The following is a 17500-nucleotide window of genomic DNA, read 5'->3' as shown; positions in this document are numbered from 1 at the left end:
ATAGTGCAACTGCCAGGTTTCCCTCCTGTAAAACCTTTCAAACCTTTTACTCTCAATTTCCGTTTCAGCTCTGAATGGCCGTAGTTGCCCCAGTGCTTGGCATAATGCCAAAAATCTATATAAATCAAATGAAACCTTTGTGGTCGCCACAGAGTGCCGCTACAGTGGCTTAAGCCACTGAATGGCGGATTGTCGTTAGCCACAGTGGTTCGTTTATGCGGGTCAGTGGATTGTGACAGATAACGAACGAGACATAGCGCAGTATATTTTCTTTTAAACACAGAGTTGAATTCCAGTGTCCTTTATGTATTATTAATTTCTTGCTGATATTTTTGTATAACCTGAAATACGAAATATCAGCAAGAAATGAATAAATACAATGGTTATTGGAGTTCAAATCAGTATGTTTGAAAATCAAGATACAAAAATGAGCCACTTTGCTGTTCTTTGTTGGTAAATATCCTTATTTTCTCTTAACCACGTGTAGCCACTTTCCTTTCATGTTTTTCGTCCTTAGGGAAGGAAAATGCACAAACTTTTGCATTCTTATCGTAATTCCCTCGACAACGAGGCACACAACACTTGTTTGGCATTATAAAGTAGTGCAGAAAGGAAATATAACTCGACAAAAAATTACGTAGTAACCACGTCCGAGGTAAGTGGAATACTGATTCATCTCAGTGATGATGCCTGGGCGATCGCCTCACCTTGATGACATAGGTAATCTTTTTGGGTTCAGTGGCCAGGCTTCCTCTATAGGTGGCCGTGGTCAGTGGCGACGCTCAGTGTTGGGGATCAGCGACAGCTCGCCACAGTCATTTGCCACAGACGGCTGTGTGCTTGACATAGGTTATAAACAATGGACACCTATGGGAAACCACACCCCCGCCACTCAGTGGCCCGTGTACTTGCAGCCTAAAACCAGAAGACTTTACCCTTCCTGGATCACTTTTCAAGAGGGAAGCCTCGAACGGTGAATATATATATATGAATATGTATATAGTATATATTACATATATATATTACAATAATATATTATATATATATATATATATATATTATAGATATATATATATTATATATATATATATCTACCATATACGTTATATATATATATATAATATTATTATATATATATATATATATCTATCTCTACCACAATTGTATATATATATATTATATATATATCTATATATATATATTTATAATATATATAATATTATCTACAGATAAACGTATATATTATATATATCTAACATGTATCTAATATATAGGATAGATATATAATATAATATATCCTATATATAGATATATCCTATATATATATACCTATTATAATTATAATGTATATACTATATAATATATTATATATATATATATAAATATTATATATATATATATAATTATATATATAATATATATATATATTTATATATGATATATATTTATAGCTTATATTATAATATATATATATATATATATAGTATATCTATATATATATGTATATAATATGTAATATATATATATAGATATATATATATATATATATATATATAGATATTTATATATATATATCTACCATATATATATATATATATATATATTTAATAATATCCTACCTTATATACAGGAGTGTTATAGATGTATATATAGATAGATAGAATATATAGATAGATATCTACATCACATTTCACATATAACATCTACATCTAAATCTACATCAATACATCTACATCTACATCTATATCTATCATCTATATCTATATCTAGTATCTATATCTCGATCTATAGCTATACTATATATATATCTTATATCTAGACTATTATATATATATATAATATATATATATATTTATATATGATATATAATATAGATATATAATTATATAGATATATGTCAATAATAAATATATATATGTATATATATAATTAAATATTATATAATATATATATAGTATATATATATATATTTATAATATATATATATCTACATAGATATATATATATCTTATATATATAGATTTATATATAGATCTACATATATATACATATTATATATATATAATAGATAGATGAGATATATATAGATAGATATATATTAATATATATCTACATCTACCTCTACATATAAATATAGATCTATATCTATTATCTATATCTATATCTATATTCTATATCTATATCTATATCTATAGCTATATCTAGATCTATATCTATATCTAAAGATCTATATATATCTATATATATATATATATCTATGAAAAAATATAATATGTATAATAGTATATATATATTAATATTATATATTATTTATATATATATATTCCTATTTATATTATATAATTTATATATATATATCACATATATATATATTAAATTTAATTGTATTATCTATATAATATATTATTATTATTATATATATAGATAGATAGATTAGATAGATATCTATTAGATTAGTATATAAGATATATATCTTTATATCTATTCTCTATCTTCTATCTATCTCTATATCTATATCTAATATATTATATTATTATATATATATATATATTTATAAATATATATTATAATAAAAAAATGTTAGTGAAGCCACTGGGAAAGTTTAGAAAAGAAAAGACAGATTGCCTTTCGTATTAAACCCTGTATTAAACACATCTTCGGGGCGCTAAGTAATACAGAACACAAAAATTAGCGAATAAGAAAGCTCTCACAAAAGCAAAATGTATAATATGGCCATTACAAATAGAAACAATATTCGTCTAGATCACCCAACCAATCAACACCCCAACAAGTCAAAAGAAGGAGAGCAATTGCCCAGTGACCCCATTACTTACATAAAAAAACTGACTACTTGTAAACCAGTTTATAAAAAAACTAAATTCTCAATTATAAATAGTTACAATAATAACGTCACCAACAACATTCCTAAAAAGACATCACCAAATAACTGAATGAACAGGAATTTCAACAAGAAATACATAAAAAGGAATTTGACTAGTATACAAAATTAAAGGATAATATTAAAACTCTTCACTATTTTATCTATGATAAGATCGTCTAATTTGTACATACCAGGGCTCAAATTTATAAGTTTTCCAGAATACGTCTTTATAAAGGCAGATTCAATTATATTCCTACTAATATAATCGTTACAAAATAAAACTTCTTTTGCTTCTGTCCAGTCAATCGCATGGTGATGATTACTAAGATGAAGCTTTCATAAAACGATGAGGAACACTTGCGCTAAAAGTCTGACATAAATCCATAAACAATCCCTTTACTGATATTAATATCCTCATTTGACAATTTACAATAATTTTTCTGAATTGCAAAATGATTTCGCTACTTCAACACAGTTGATACTTTTCGTGAAAGAAAAATCATTCATTGGTCGGTCCGACAAATTAATCACAAAATCACTATTGCGTTACGGTTCCACACGCTATTTCTAATAAGATATTTTAGTTTTCCATTCAATTTTCTATCCAAATTATTATGCACCCATCATAGCTTCCTGTAACAATAATCCAGAAGAGAAATCTTCCATTCAAACGGTATTGCTTGATGAAATCTCGACGATTACACTGAAGAATTTTGACATTTTCAGCCACTTCTATTTTGCTAATGCAAATATACTTCTCGAGGATCAGACGAAGAAAATAATCATAAGGTCGGTCCGTGGGTTGCAGCCAGGGACGTGCAGAGAACTTTTTCAGGGCAGGTGCTCAAGTGAAAAAAAGGGCAGAAATATAGAAATGAATGAGGCTAAATATATACCGGCTCAATATTCTTTCAAATTTATTTAAACTAGCCATTAATAATTCAAGAAAGAGATAAACATGACTGATATCATAGGTACCAATGGGCTAATGTTTTATATGAACATAAAAATCTACAGTATGACTACCAGTAGAACTAGAAATTTAACAAAAGAAAAATTATATATATTACTTTTACATAAATGACTGCAAGAAAATCAATCAGTATGATCAATACACTTGGCTAATAACCAGACCTTATAATTTTATATTTATAAGAGAACCCTTCTGTGTGCCATTTCTTTGAATATGCTGATAACTTCACTGTTGTTGATTGTGATATCCTTTTCAACTGCTAGCAACAAAAGATCAGATAACCTCTCCTCACTGGACAGGCTGCATAGCTTTGTCTTCACCAGCTTGAGTTTGGAGAAGGTCATTTCCACTGTTGCAGTTGCGACGGGTAGAGTGGCATAAATTGTTAAGAGTTCAAGCATAAGTGGCAATATCTCCTGGACATTGTTTTCTTTCATCAGGTTGAGCATCAGTGTAAAATACCTATTGGCAAGAAAAACACAATAAAAGGTACAAGTGATTACATACGCACAGAAATCCATATCCTTTATTCAAAGGAAGCAAAAATAAATGAATATAGAAATTAAACTTTTTGCTATACCCTTCATACCTTTCTTACGAACACCATGAAATCACATATCTGAAACTTCTGTACATGTTGCATTACTTGTGACATTACTGATTGCTTTCAGCATTTTGTCATCAATAATCAGTGAATGAGAAGACACTTTCAAGTCCAGTGTTTCTTATGGTATATTACATGCATTATCCCATTTGATGTTTCATTTTAAGAGAAGATCTCTCAGAAGTTTTTGTTATATTCATTTGGCTAAAAAAGCGCTCAACTGCCGCCGCATTTAAGTACGGTAGAGAAAGGAGGGGGATTTGACTAAAGCTATGTTGGGAAAGCATGGCTATCCTACAGCATTTTCCTATTTAATAGAATATTTCTTGACTTTGTAAAATTAAGTTGATTTTATATTTCTTCGTTTAAATAAAGGAGTCTTCATTTTTCATCTACAGCATGTTTATCAACATATTTCGCTAATATATGGCTTTTTGGACCCACAACATGATCGCCGATTCGCAGTTATCAATATTTACTCAGATAAGCATAAACATCATTAATAACACGACATAAACATGATTCTCGAATGCTAAATGGCGAAAACAAGTGAAAAAAAAAACGAAAATGAGAAATGAACAGATTTTTTCACCATCCAGTTGGGTATTGTTGATTTAAAAATCGAAAACTAAATATCACGTGCAGCTCAAGAACTTAATTGGACACATTATGCAACAAATGAAATGAAACACAAGCTGTATGTGTCTCATTCAGTAGGTTAATGGCCACCTACAATGAATCATACCGGTACCTGTACCGTTCGGCGTTCCAGTCCACATTACAGTGGCCCCGTTCCTATTTTCCTCTCCAAGTCTATTAATTTACTCGACTCACTTGGTCCACTGTCTCTCTCCCTCCTTTTGTTATTACACTTTTTATAGCTAAAAAAGGAGTCAAAGCCTTAATGCAGAGGCAATACCAGTTAAAATAACTAGGAAAGCTTACATGGTCTGTTGTCAGTCTAGCTCAGCTGAGCTTGCCTTGGCCCCAGTGTTACCAGACAGTGAGACATATAGTCAGCTGATCTTGGGTGACCAGTGTTGACCAAGATATAAATACCCATTTTCGTACAAGGCCTTCCGTGTTTATTATTATTATTATTAATATTATTATTATTATTATCATTGACCCAGAGAGGCGGCGGGCCTATAATACATCCCTCTCAAAAGGGCACTTTTAATACAGTAGCAAAAGGGGCAGGTGCTTGGGCACCCCTAGCACCCCCTTCTGCACGTCCCTGGTTGCAGCAATCTGCGAGGGACTAGACTGCGTAGTATCACATGTTCCTGGAGGCAGTTTTGTAAGAATCGTAGACGAAGTTTCTGCTTATGGGCCTTAAACAACGAAGAACAAAAAGCCATCACAAAGGGGGCAAGGGCAGGATAACAGGCAGCAAAGTGGTAGAGTTCACGCGTGGCTTCCATAATACTAAGAAATCATGAGAGTAAGTGCGTTATTTTATTTATTAGCTGAAGCCACTGGGAAAGTTTAAAAAAGAAATGTGTGCCCAAGTACTTTCGTGCATTTAACACATCTTCGGGGCACAAAGTAATACAAAAAACAAAACTAGTGAGGAAGGAAGCTCTTACAAAAGCAAAGTGAAAAAATGAAAAAAAAATGTATAATAAGGCCATTACAAACAGAAACACTATTCGTCTAGATCACCCAATCACTCAACACCCCAACAAGTCAAAAGAACGAGAGCAATTGCCCAATGACCCCATTACTTACAGAAAAGAAAAACTTTGTTTAAACACTTGATTTCTCAGGGAGACGTTGAAATTTTATGTTACTTATCTGATAGGTTGACGCAAATATGCTGTCAGTTTCGTATGCTCTCTCTCTCTCTCTCTCTCTCTCTCTCTTCAAATCATCTCATATATAATATATATTATATATATATATATTATATATACTCTCCTCTAAATATATAATATATAAATATATATATTATATATATATACATATATATATATATACATATATTATATCTATATAGTATATATATATATATATATATATATATATATACTATCTAATATTATCTATTATATATATATATATATATATACTATATATTATATCTTATATATATATATATATATATATATATATATATATATATATATATATATACATATATATATAATATATATATATATATATATATATATATATATATATATATATATTTATATAAACCGAAGGGGAAGTCTCAGACGGGATACATGGCGGTAAGGCTTTAAATGGAGACATCTGTTTCATATGGGCGTTTATTTAGTGCAACGTTTCAGGGTCCAGCCCCATTTTCAAGATGAAAACTTACAATAATAAAAATAAAATTAGATGAGTAATTATTTTAATTTTATTTTATTATTGTAATTTTCAGCTTGAAAATGGGGCTGGTCCTGAAACAAACGTTGCATTAAATAAACGCCCAAATGAAACAGATGTCTCCATTCCCCTTCGGTACATATATGAAAATATATCATTTGGGAGGTAAAGTGAATTTAGATATTAAAGGACATTTGTAGCTTGAATTGATATATAAATGGATCACGGTTCGATGTGATAATTATTCATAACAAAAGGCTACGTGCTGTCAAACGCTCGAATTGGCTAACATGGTAGACGGGGTTTCATATCAATTCTAATTACAAAAGCACCGAGATCGAGGGTGATTTGTAAGGTCAGAATCAATATGAACTTATAGCGTCTCTGTTGGCTGATTGGATAGCGTCACTGACTGTCCTGATTTCGTCCTCGTCCACTTGGACGGTGGTTCGATCCCATGGGGGGACGAAATTATTATAATAAAAAATTATTCCCCTTCGGGTACATATATGAAAATATATCATTTGGGAGGTAAAGTGAATTTAGATATTAAGGACATTTGTAGCTTGAATTGATATATAAATGGATCACGGTTTTCGATGTGGATAATTATTCATAACAAAAGACTACGTGCTGTCAAACGCTCGAAATTGGCTAAAACATGGTAGACGGGGTTTCATATCGATTCTAATTACGAAAGCACCGAGATCGAGGTAATTTTGTAAGGTCAGAATCGATATGAACTTATAGCGTCTCTGTTGGCTGATTGGATAGCGCCACTGACTGTCCTGATTCGTCCCCGTCCACTTGGACGGTGGTTCGATCCCGTGGGGGGACGAAATTATTATCAACTAAAAAAATTCCCCTTCGGTACATATATGAAAATATATCATTTGGGAGGTAAAGTGAATTTAGATATTAAAGGACATTTGTAGCTTGAATTGATATATAAATGGATCACGGTTCTATGTGATAATTATTCATAACAAAGGCTACGTGCTGTCAAACGCTCGAATTGGCTAACATGGTAGACGGGGTTTCATATAGATTCTAATTATGAAAGCACCGAGATCGAGGGTGATTTGTAAGGTCAGAATCGATATGAACTTATAGCGTCTCTGTTTGGCTGATTGGAGATAGCGTCAGACTGTCCTGATTTTGTCCCCGTCCACTTGGACGGTGGTTTCGATCCATGGGGGACGAAATTATTATCAACTAAAAAAATTCCCCTTCGGTTAAACTATATGAAAATAATATCATGGATTTGGGAGGTAAAGTGAATTTAGATATTAAAGGACATTTGTAGCTTGAATTGATATATAAATGGATCACGGTTCGATGTGATAATTATTCATAACAAAAGGCTACGTGCTGTCAAACGCTCGAATTGGCTAACATGGTAGACGGGGTTTCATATCGATTCTAATTACGAAAGCACCGAGATCGAGGGTGATTTGTAAGGTCAGAATCGATATGAACTTATAGCGTCTCTGTTGGCTGATTGGATAGCGTCACTGACTGTCCTGATTTCGTCATCATCCACTTGGGACGGTGGTTCGATCCCATGGGGGACGAAATTATTATCAACTAAAAATTTCCCCTTTGGTACATATATAAAAATATATCATTTGGGGAGGTAAAGTGAATTTAGATATTAAAGGACATTTGTAGCTTGAATTGATATATAAAAATGGATCACGGTCGATGTGATAATTATTCATAACAAAAGGCTACGTGCTGTCAAACGCTCGAATTGGCTAACATGGTAGACGGGGGTTTCATATCGATTCTAATTACGAAAGCACCGAGATCGAGGGTGATTTGTAAGTCAGAATCTATATGAACTTATAGCGTCTCTGTTGGCTGATTGGATAGTGTCACTGACTGTCCTGATTTCGTCCCCGTCCACTTGGACGGTGGTTCGATCCCGTGGGGGGACAAAATTATTATCAACTAAAAAATTCCCCTTCGGTACATATATGAAAATATATCATTTGGGAGGTAAAGTGAATTTAGATATTAAAGGACATTTGTAGCTTGAATTGATATATAAATGGATCACGGTTCGATGTGATAATATTCATATATATAAGTATGTATATATATATATATATAATATATATATATATATATTATATATATATATATATATATATATATATATTATAAAGAAAGAGAGAGAGAGAGAGAGAGAGAGAGAGAGAGAGAGAGAGAGAGAGAGAGAGAGAGAGAGCATAAGCATACGAAACTGACAGCATATTTACGTCAACCTATCAGATAAGTAACATAAAATCTCAACGTCTCCCTGACAAATCAAGTGTTTAAACAAAGTTATAACAAACAGAGGATGACACCAATATATGTTTAACAGCAGTTGAAGAATAAATGTGGATAAAGAACAGATACAATGTTCTGTTATAGGCAGACCGAATATTACAAGTCAATGCATCTACCTGCTGCCTTTATACAATTCCTTGTAAAAGTTGCGATAAGAAATACATTGGCCAAACTGGAAAAGAGTTGGCTACTAGATTAAACCAACATAAATGTTCGGTTAGAACAGGACAGACTTTAAGTGCTCTTTTTATTCACCTTGGTAATCTTCACCATGCGATTGACAGGAAAGAAGCAAAAGAAATCTAATTTGTAACGATTATATTAGTAGGAATATAATTGAATCTGCCTTTATGAGACGTATTCTGGAAAACTTTCAAATTTGAGCCCTGGTATGTACAAATTAGATAATCTTATCTTAGATAAAATAGTGAAGAGTTTTAAAATTACCCTTTAATTTGGCGTACTAGTCAAATTCCTTTTTATGTATTTCTCATTGGTATTATTGTTCATTCAGTTATTTTAATAATATTTGTCGTTTTCGTATATTGTAATTGTTAGTGACGTTATTATTGACAAGTAGTCAGTTTTTTTTCTTTTCTGTAAGTAATGGGGTCATTGGGCAATTGCTCTCTTTCTTTTGACTTGTTGGGGTGTTGAGTGGTTGGGTGATCTAGAGTGGTGCAATACACTTTTTTTTTATTACAAGGCTCAGCCATGTATTGATAAAAACAAGCGAAACAAAGTGATTTCTATCAGTAATTGTAGTGATTTTAATTTTCAGGATAACTGGCTTTGCAGTCACTGCAAGAGTACCAGCAACGAACTGGCAACACCTCTCTTTCTCACTTGTGCAAGAGGCTTGGCTCATAGACGGTAAGTACTTACAGCATTTTGTGATTCATGTCAGTTGTTTTGTGATTGTTTTGCCTGTTTTGTATTGTGGTTTCTGTAGACAAAATTTCTAAGTAAAACTCCGTGTTATGGGGACAGTATTAGGTCGTGTGGCTATTTGTGGATTGGCATTTTCTTTGAGATTTCCGAAGGGCAGTACTTTGTCTTGTTCACCTAGTAGGCTTTGCATGTGCGTGTTTATTTTTAAATTTTATTTCAGACTTACTATCTTTAAAGGGATAAGCTTTTTATAGGGGGTTGTGGGGTGGATGGGGGACGATAGGCGTTTGGGGAATTTATCCTACCACTGTTGGATTTGTATTGCCACAGTTAAAAGATAACACTTTGCTTTGGGAATAATCTTATTTGTTTGGCCTTCGTGCCTTCCTGGTTTAGCGGGTTTTCCTTGTTTTTACTTTGCCATCTATTAAAGACGATCTTTTGTTTATAATGTAGTGATGCTCAAATCTCATTCGACATGACTCCATAGGATTTCGTTCAAAATTCACTAACTGGCAACCTAGCATGCTCCATATTTATCTGTTAATTTTAATGCGAAACGCTATTATTGCATACAATAAGGTCATATTATGTTTCATAAGAGTGAAATCTGTCATATACAGTGGTGCATTTTATATGTAAATTGCCTAATTCGTTCCAAGCCCTACAAAAACACCCCAGTAAATTTTTTAATAAAGCTAAATTGACCAATAAACAATGAAATACAACAATTTGGACCATTCCATACCTAACTTAATACGTACTACTAATATGTACTACATAGTACCTGTAAATAGTGTATTAGTGTACATGGTATACAAGAAATACTGTACGTACATACATACGTATGTAGTAAAATGTGGAACCTTACCTTTTGAGTGAGGCTATCTCCGAAAGTGGCGACAGAGGAAGAGGACAAACGGCAGAAAACTTGTTAGTACGTACACTTAACTTTACGAAACACATTAAAAAATGTCAGGAAACATAGACTATACTTTACGAAACACATTAACAAAACCGTAACACTTAACTTTACAAAAAACTTGAAATTAAATTTTTTATTTTTTTTTATTTCTAAATTTTTTTTTTTACTTTTTTATACTTTACGTTTATTTTACAAAATTTCAATTTCTTCACCACTTTCAACTTTGATTTTTCGTAGCATCAATTGGATCTTCCTTTTTGCTTACTCCTACTAAAGGCCTCTTTAAAAAATAACTATCCAAGGAAGATTGCTTCTGCCCACTTTTCATAATGTTCCTGAAATGACTCGGGCAAACTTCATCAAACTGCGCAAGCATATGACTTGTGTAAGCCTTTTTGGGGTGTCTCTTTTCTATAAATGATTGCACCTTATGAAAAGCAGCTAGAATATCCTTAATTTCTGCCGTTGTCATAGGGTCGTCATCCTCCTCGCCGCTGCTAGAGAACTCTTCTTGAACGACATTATGTTGCATGGCCTCCAACTCCTTCAGGTCATCCGTCATAAGCTCCTCTTGGTGCTCCTCGAGGTCACTGATGTCGTCCTTGTTGACGACCAGCCCCATGGACTAGCCGAGTGCAACGATCTCATTAGGATCTGGTTGCGAAACAGTTTCAGGATCGTCAACTGTTTCTGAATCTGCACCAGCTTCGCCCACGTCGAGTCCCTTGGAAGTCTCTGGGGGATACAGCATCAGGCCAGAGTTTCCTCCATGAAGAATTCAAGGTTCGCCTCAAAGCCTCCTGCCAAGCTCGATCGATGAGTCAGATGCATATGACAATGACGAAATGCTCCTTCCAAAATTCATGCAAGGTGAGGTTTGCGGTATCGGTGATGTTGAAACATCTCTTGAAAAGATGTTTCGTATACAGCTTCTTGAAGTTCGATATCACTTGCTGGTCCATGGGCTGGAGGAGAGGGGTGTTGTTAAGCGGAAGATAAAGAACCTTGATAAAAGAATACTCTGCTAGGATATCTAACTCGAGGCCAGGAGGGTGAGCAGGGGCATTGTCCAACAACAGCAGACATTTCAGAGGGAGGAGCTTCTCTTCCAAGAATTTCTTCACTGTCGGGCCGAAACACAGATTCACCCACTCGGTGAATAAAAGTCTTGTTACCCAGGCTTTTGCATATCCCTCCACATCACTGGAAGCTTCTCCTTTGTGGGCCTTGAAGGCTTGAGGAGTCTCGGAATGATAGACAAGTAGGGGCTTCACCTTGCAATCCTCACTGGCGTTTGAAGAAAGTGCGAGCGTAAGCCTGTCTTTCATAGGCTTATGCCCGGGTAGCTTCTTCTCTTCCTCCTTGATGTACATCTGAGGAGGCCTTTTTTTCCAGAAAAGGCCAGTCTCATCACAGTTGAAGACTTGCTGAGAACTGTAGCCTTCGTTGATTGTCATCTTGTCGAACATTTTAATAAAGGCTTGGTCCGCTTTCATGTCTGAGCTGGCCGCCTCCCCATGCCGCACCACCGAATGGATGCCAGTCTGTTTCCGGAATTTTTCAAACCACCCATGAGAAGCCTTGAAGTCTGGGGTTGGCGTCGTTGTCCCTTCTCCTCCGTTGTCTTCTGCCTGGGCAATCAAATCGCCGAAAATAGCGCTGGCCTTGTGGCAGATTGCCGTCTCGGTTATCGTATCGCCAGCGATTTCTTTGTCTTTTATCCAGACAAGAAGCAGCCTATCCATTTCGTTGTGCATGTGGCTCCTCTTGCTAGACAAAATAGTGACGCCCTTGGAAGGTGTAGCTGCTTTGATGGCTTTCTTCTGCTTAAGGATGGTGCCTATCGTCGATGGATATTGGCAGTATTCCTTAGTGATCACACTCAACTGCATGCCAGCTTCATATTTTTTAATGATCTCCATCTTCGTCTCCATAGAAAGCATCCTCTTCTTTCCGTGAACTTTAGCAACTTTCTTGGGACCCATGACTACGTATATACTGTATGTAATTAAGTTATGTAGTATACGGATGTACTAAAGTTCTCACACAATACGATAAAGTAGTACTACAACGAAATCACTCTACTAATTTACGTTAATAAACGAAATCGTATAGACTGAACAAATCTCGCGTGTACACAAATGATGCTGCTTCGGAGTGACCGAAGAATGCTGCTACGTAGATGCACGATGGGAGAGATGCTGACCAATAGGAGAGCAGGATCTTATGGCGGTGACTAGCATCAGGAACCAATGGGAGAGCGGGAGGATGGTGGCCATTCTACTCAGTTGGCGGTGCGCGAGTTTTAAAATTGTTATCGGTGGTCCGGGCGAATCTCAGGAATTTACAGCAACAACCTTTCGTAACCTGAACTATTTTCGTATGTATGTAGAGCCAAAAAAATCTTCGTATTTGCTTTCGCAACTTGAATTTTTCGTAAGTTGTGACTTTCGTATGATGAGGTACCACTGTATTTCAAAACTAAGAAAATGTCACGTGCAGCCAAATTTCAGAAAAAACGCTTACAAAACATTTTCAAAACTTTCGTTCACTCATCGCTGAAGCCTTTGATAAAAACGAAGTCGTCATCAAACCACAGTTCAAATGTTAAATGAAAAATCGGAAAAAAATTTTCATAACATTGATATTGCTTCCAAAGAAAGCATAAAATTTGTATACAAAATGTATATACAAAAGTAGAATGAGCCCACCAGTATCAATGTGTGAGGGGAGCATGTGTGATTAGTGTCGGTGCAGCAACCCCCACCTGGTGTAACATCATAATACTTAAGATATTTCAATTAATAGCCATCTTCTCCATATAGTCAAAATCATCATCATCTTTTATTCCTCAAAGAACAGGTAATCTCTCTGCAAATAAAAACATTAGTAACAGATAACATCTCAGAAACCTTAGATTGTTTTTTTGGGCCTGTAAATCATTTTGCAACATACAGGCAGCTTAAACACGGCCTAAAACGTCCATATTCAAAGGAAATTGGTTGTAATTCATATTCCTATTGTATTCCTCAAAGAACAGGGTAATCTCTACAAATAAATTCATTAGTAACAGATTACATCTCAGAAGGCTTAGATTTTTTAGGCCTATAAACAGCCTAAAACTTCAACATTCAAAGAAAACTTTTTTAAATTCATATTCCTAATTTGAAAATTTTATCAGGACCATGTCAAGTGCGTTTTCATTGATGGTACCACTAACCTTATCACGCCGCACTTTGAACTAAGCAAAAGAAAGAAGAAAAAGAAAACGGATTAAGAATTTATACCAATGCATAAAAGGGATCATATTTATATAACCATAAGGAAAATACGGCTAGCCGTGAATTCCCAAACTTTTTGACTTGTATGACAGAGAAGAAAAAATTTAACACTACTTGGCAACGTCACGTTGAGTCTGAGAATCTGAACGATACAAAAAGAATCATGTCGCATGAGATTTGAGCACCACTGTACAATAGCTGTTGCTTCGTTCATGAAAAAATGTTTTTGTAAAAACGTATAATAGTATTTGGTCGCCAACGGCTGGGGTAAAGTTTCTTGTGTTGGGTTAGGTTAGGAAAGGAGATATTATTAAACAAGCATTAATTATATATATATATATATATATATATATATATATATATATATATATATATCACATAATTGAAATTTATTGCTCACATATTAAGGAATATAGTCTGTCCCAAAAATTTTAAATAAAAGGAAATGTGGAGCAGCATAATATATTTATTATATTTCAAAAGAGTTCGATATTACTGTACTGCATTTTTTAGTCGTATTTTATAACAATGTATTTTGTAATCGGCTTACGATCAGCTTATTGAAAGACTTCGGATGACGTTTTCATTTTTTTTTTAAACCTATTGCGTTGCTACTTGAGAGAGAGAGAGAGAGAGAGAGAGAGAGAGAGAGAGAGAGAGAGAGAGAGAGAGAGAGAGGATTACTTTAAGAAACATTTATAGTTCAAATATGTGTGTCAGTATTAAATCTCGTTCTTGAGGTTAGAAATATTTTCAATTTTTTTCTTTTCGCTTTTAATTATTTTTCCTATAACGGAGAACAAGATTGTGCATACATATATTTATACTTGCACACAAATACCCATAAAAGTAATGCTGAATATCTAAAGCATAAGGTAATGGCATTGTAATTTTTTGAAAGGATGGTAGGGAATACCATTTAGTTTTATACATTGTTTTATATATATATATATATATATATATATAAATAATATATATAATATCTATCTATATATATATATATACACGTATATACGTATATATATTTTAATATATATATATAATGTTATGTATCTATATATTTATATATAATATATATATATATAATATAATATATATATAATATATAATTATTATTATATATTGCTACTTTCAAAATGCATATTTCCCCTCTTTGAAATGTCATGTAGATTGTGTAACATTTTTTCAGATTCCTAGATAGCTTAGAATAGGATGTTTTAAGATGTATGTTCAGATTTCGCATTACGTGTTGTAAAAGAATATGTATATAACGTAAAAGAGAGAAATCTTTGTCTTTTGGAAGCTACGAATGTTTAACTTTTCTTTCAACACGTGTGATAGCGAGCGAGCTCGAATCTGCGTTGTTATCAAAATATGCCAATCTTAATTGTCGCTCAGCCTCCGTTTCGATCGGGTACGTGTCTTTCTTTTTTTTTTAACAGACTCGTCCTCTACGAGTATGTCTTTGTCAAGTCCCACGTGGGAATTGCACATTTTGTATGTGAGATTGCATCAGATTTCAGAACTTTCTGGAAGCTTTCGTACCAAGAACTTTTTTGACATCTGCCCTCTCCCGTTTCCGTAAAGGAAGAGATTTCATTCTATCTTAAGACCTCGAGGCATTAACATCTTTCTCGCTCTCTCTCTCTCTCTCTCTCTCTCCTGCGACATCATTGAGATTATATTAACGTAACGTAAATTGGTCACTCGTAACGTTTTAGAATTTCATATTTGATATTTCTTAGAGTTTATTTAGTGTTAAATAGTGTCTTTTGTGGAATCTGAACAAACATTTCGTAACAGCGCCTGGTTTTTGTGAAAGTGTAATATACAAGCTGTAGCTAAGGAAGAAAGAAATTGGTATACCAAGGTAAAGTGTTATATTTTTATTAGTTGCAACTAATAACGGTTAGGTAACACTAATAACGGATAGGAATTGTGTTTAACTAATAACTAAAACTTAATGAGAAAAGTGTTTGGTTAACTAATAATTAATAACGGTTAGGTAATAACTAATAACTGATAGGAACTGTGGTTAAATGATAACAGCTGTTTACGAAGGTGTTACGAACTCCCTTTAGGAGGAAGTCGTAACTGGTTCTTTTATTTTAATCTTAGATCCAGTGACAAAAACAAATCAGTATGAGCGAGGAAAATCAGAAAGACACAGGCAAAAATTTCACAATATTTATTACACAATAAATATACGTACACTGATGGCTCACAAAAAGTAATAAATAGACAAAACACAAAAGGCCATCAAATAACTCAGAGTCACCTATAACTAAAGCTAAACCCTACTCATAGAGAAGAAACCAAATCTTAATCTTAATAAGGGCCAACCAATAAATTTTACCCACCACGCTAACCTATTACTAAATAGAAAGGAAAGAAGTGCAAGGACATACAAAAAGAAACAATAATCCTACCTAAGACATAACAATCTAAACCTTATAATATACTATCAAACACTTTAGAAGACCATATATTACACACTCTTTAAGGTGTAGCTAAAAATACACACAACAGATTGGTCCTATGACACAGACCAGTTACTAACTACAGTCGAGTCCATATATCACTCAAAAAGCAGTCACAGAACGTCACTCCCATCAGAAGAACTGCACTTTAAAACCGTTGGTGGATATACACCACTTTAGTCTACGGCTCGCCAAAGATACAGGGGAGTTCCTCTTACCTGAGAGAAGACACCCTACTTGCTCCAACAAGGCCCACTCTGGTGCTGATACAGTGGATACATCCATGAAAGATGAAAAAGGCTCTCGAGCCCAGAACCACACAACAACTGCCAACGCCAAGATTTAAGACAGTAGGCCACTTAAATCACAGTTGCACGTCGTACTCCTACATGTAGCTTCACGTGCATAACTGCCTTTCACATTAAGCAGCAGCTCAATGACAGCAGATTTTGTTCTCAAGAGAACAAGCGAGAAATCTTCAGAATAGGACGTTATATATGTATAATCCACAACAGCAGACAGATCAGCAGCTCCAGAGTCCTCAACGGCCTTGAACTACACTCTAGAATACTTTGGGAGAGTCACAAGTCACCTCTCCTTACAACACTCCCAGTCACCATAAAGAAAAATAAACAGAGTTACAAATTTGGCAAGGAAGCAAAAACACTGAGGAAGGCCGCACTTCAAACTGCACTCAATAGATGGCGCCACAAAAACTTAAGCTTTTTTTCAACCAAAAGCAAATTAACAGTACATTTAACCAAAATGTATACTAACGTAAAACAAATAGCAAA

General features: G+C 33.9%; 1 long non-coding RNA gene across 1 annotated transcript in view; it reads left to right on the top strand.

The window, feature by feature from the left end:
* Positions 1–17500, top strand: part of LOC135214464 (uncharacterized) — a 58952-nt gene that overhangs the window by 18948 nt on the left and 22504 nt on the right. Inside the window, exon 2 of the long non-coding RNA XR_010314346.1 lies at positions 9911–10002. This is a non-coding gene — a long non-coding RNA (uncharacterized LOC135214464). The remainder of the gene's footprint in view (positions 1–9910; positions 10003–17500) is intronic.

The sequence above is a fragment of the Macrobrachium nipponense genome, chromosome 45 (genome assembly GCF_015104395.2).
Source record: "Macrobrachium nipponense isolate FS-2020 chromosome 45, ASM1510439v2, whole genome shotgun sequence".
Taxonomy (NCBI): domain Eukaryota; kingdom Metazoa; phylum Arthropoda; class Malacostraca; order Decapoda; family Palaemonidae; genus Macrobrachium; species Macrobrachium nipponense.
This window is presented reverse-complemented; position numbering and strand designations above follow the sequence as displayed.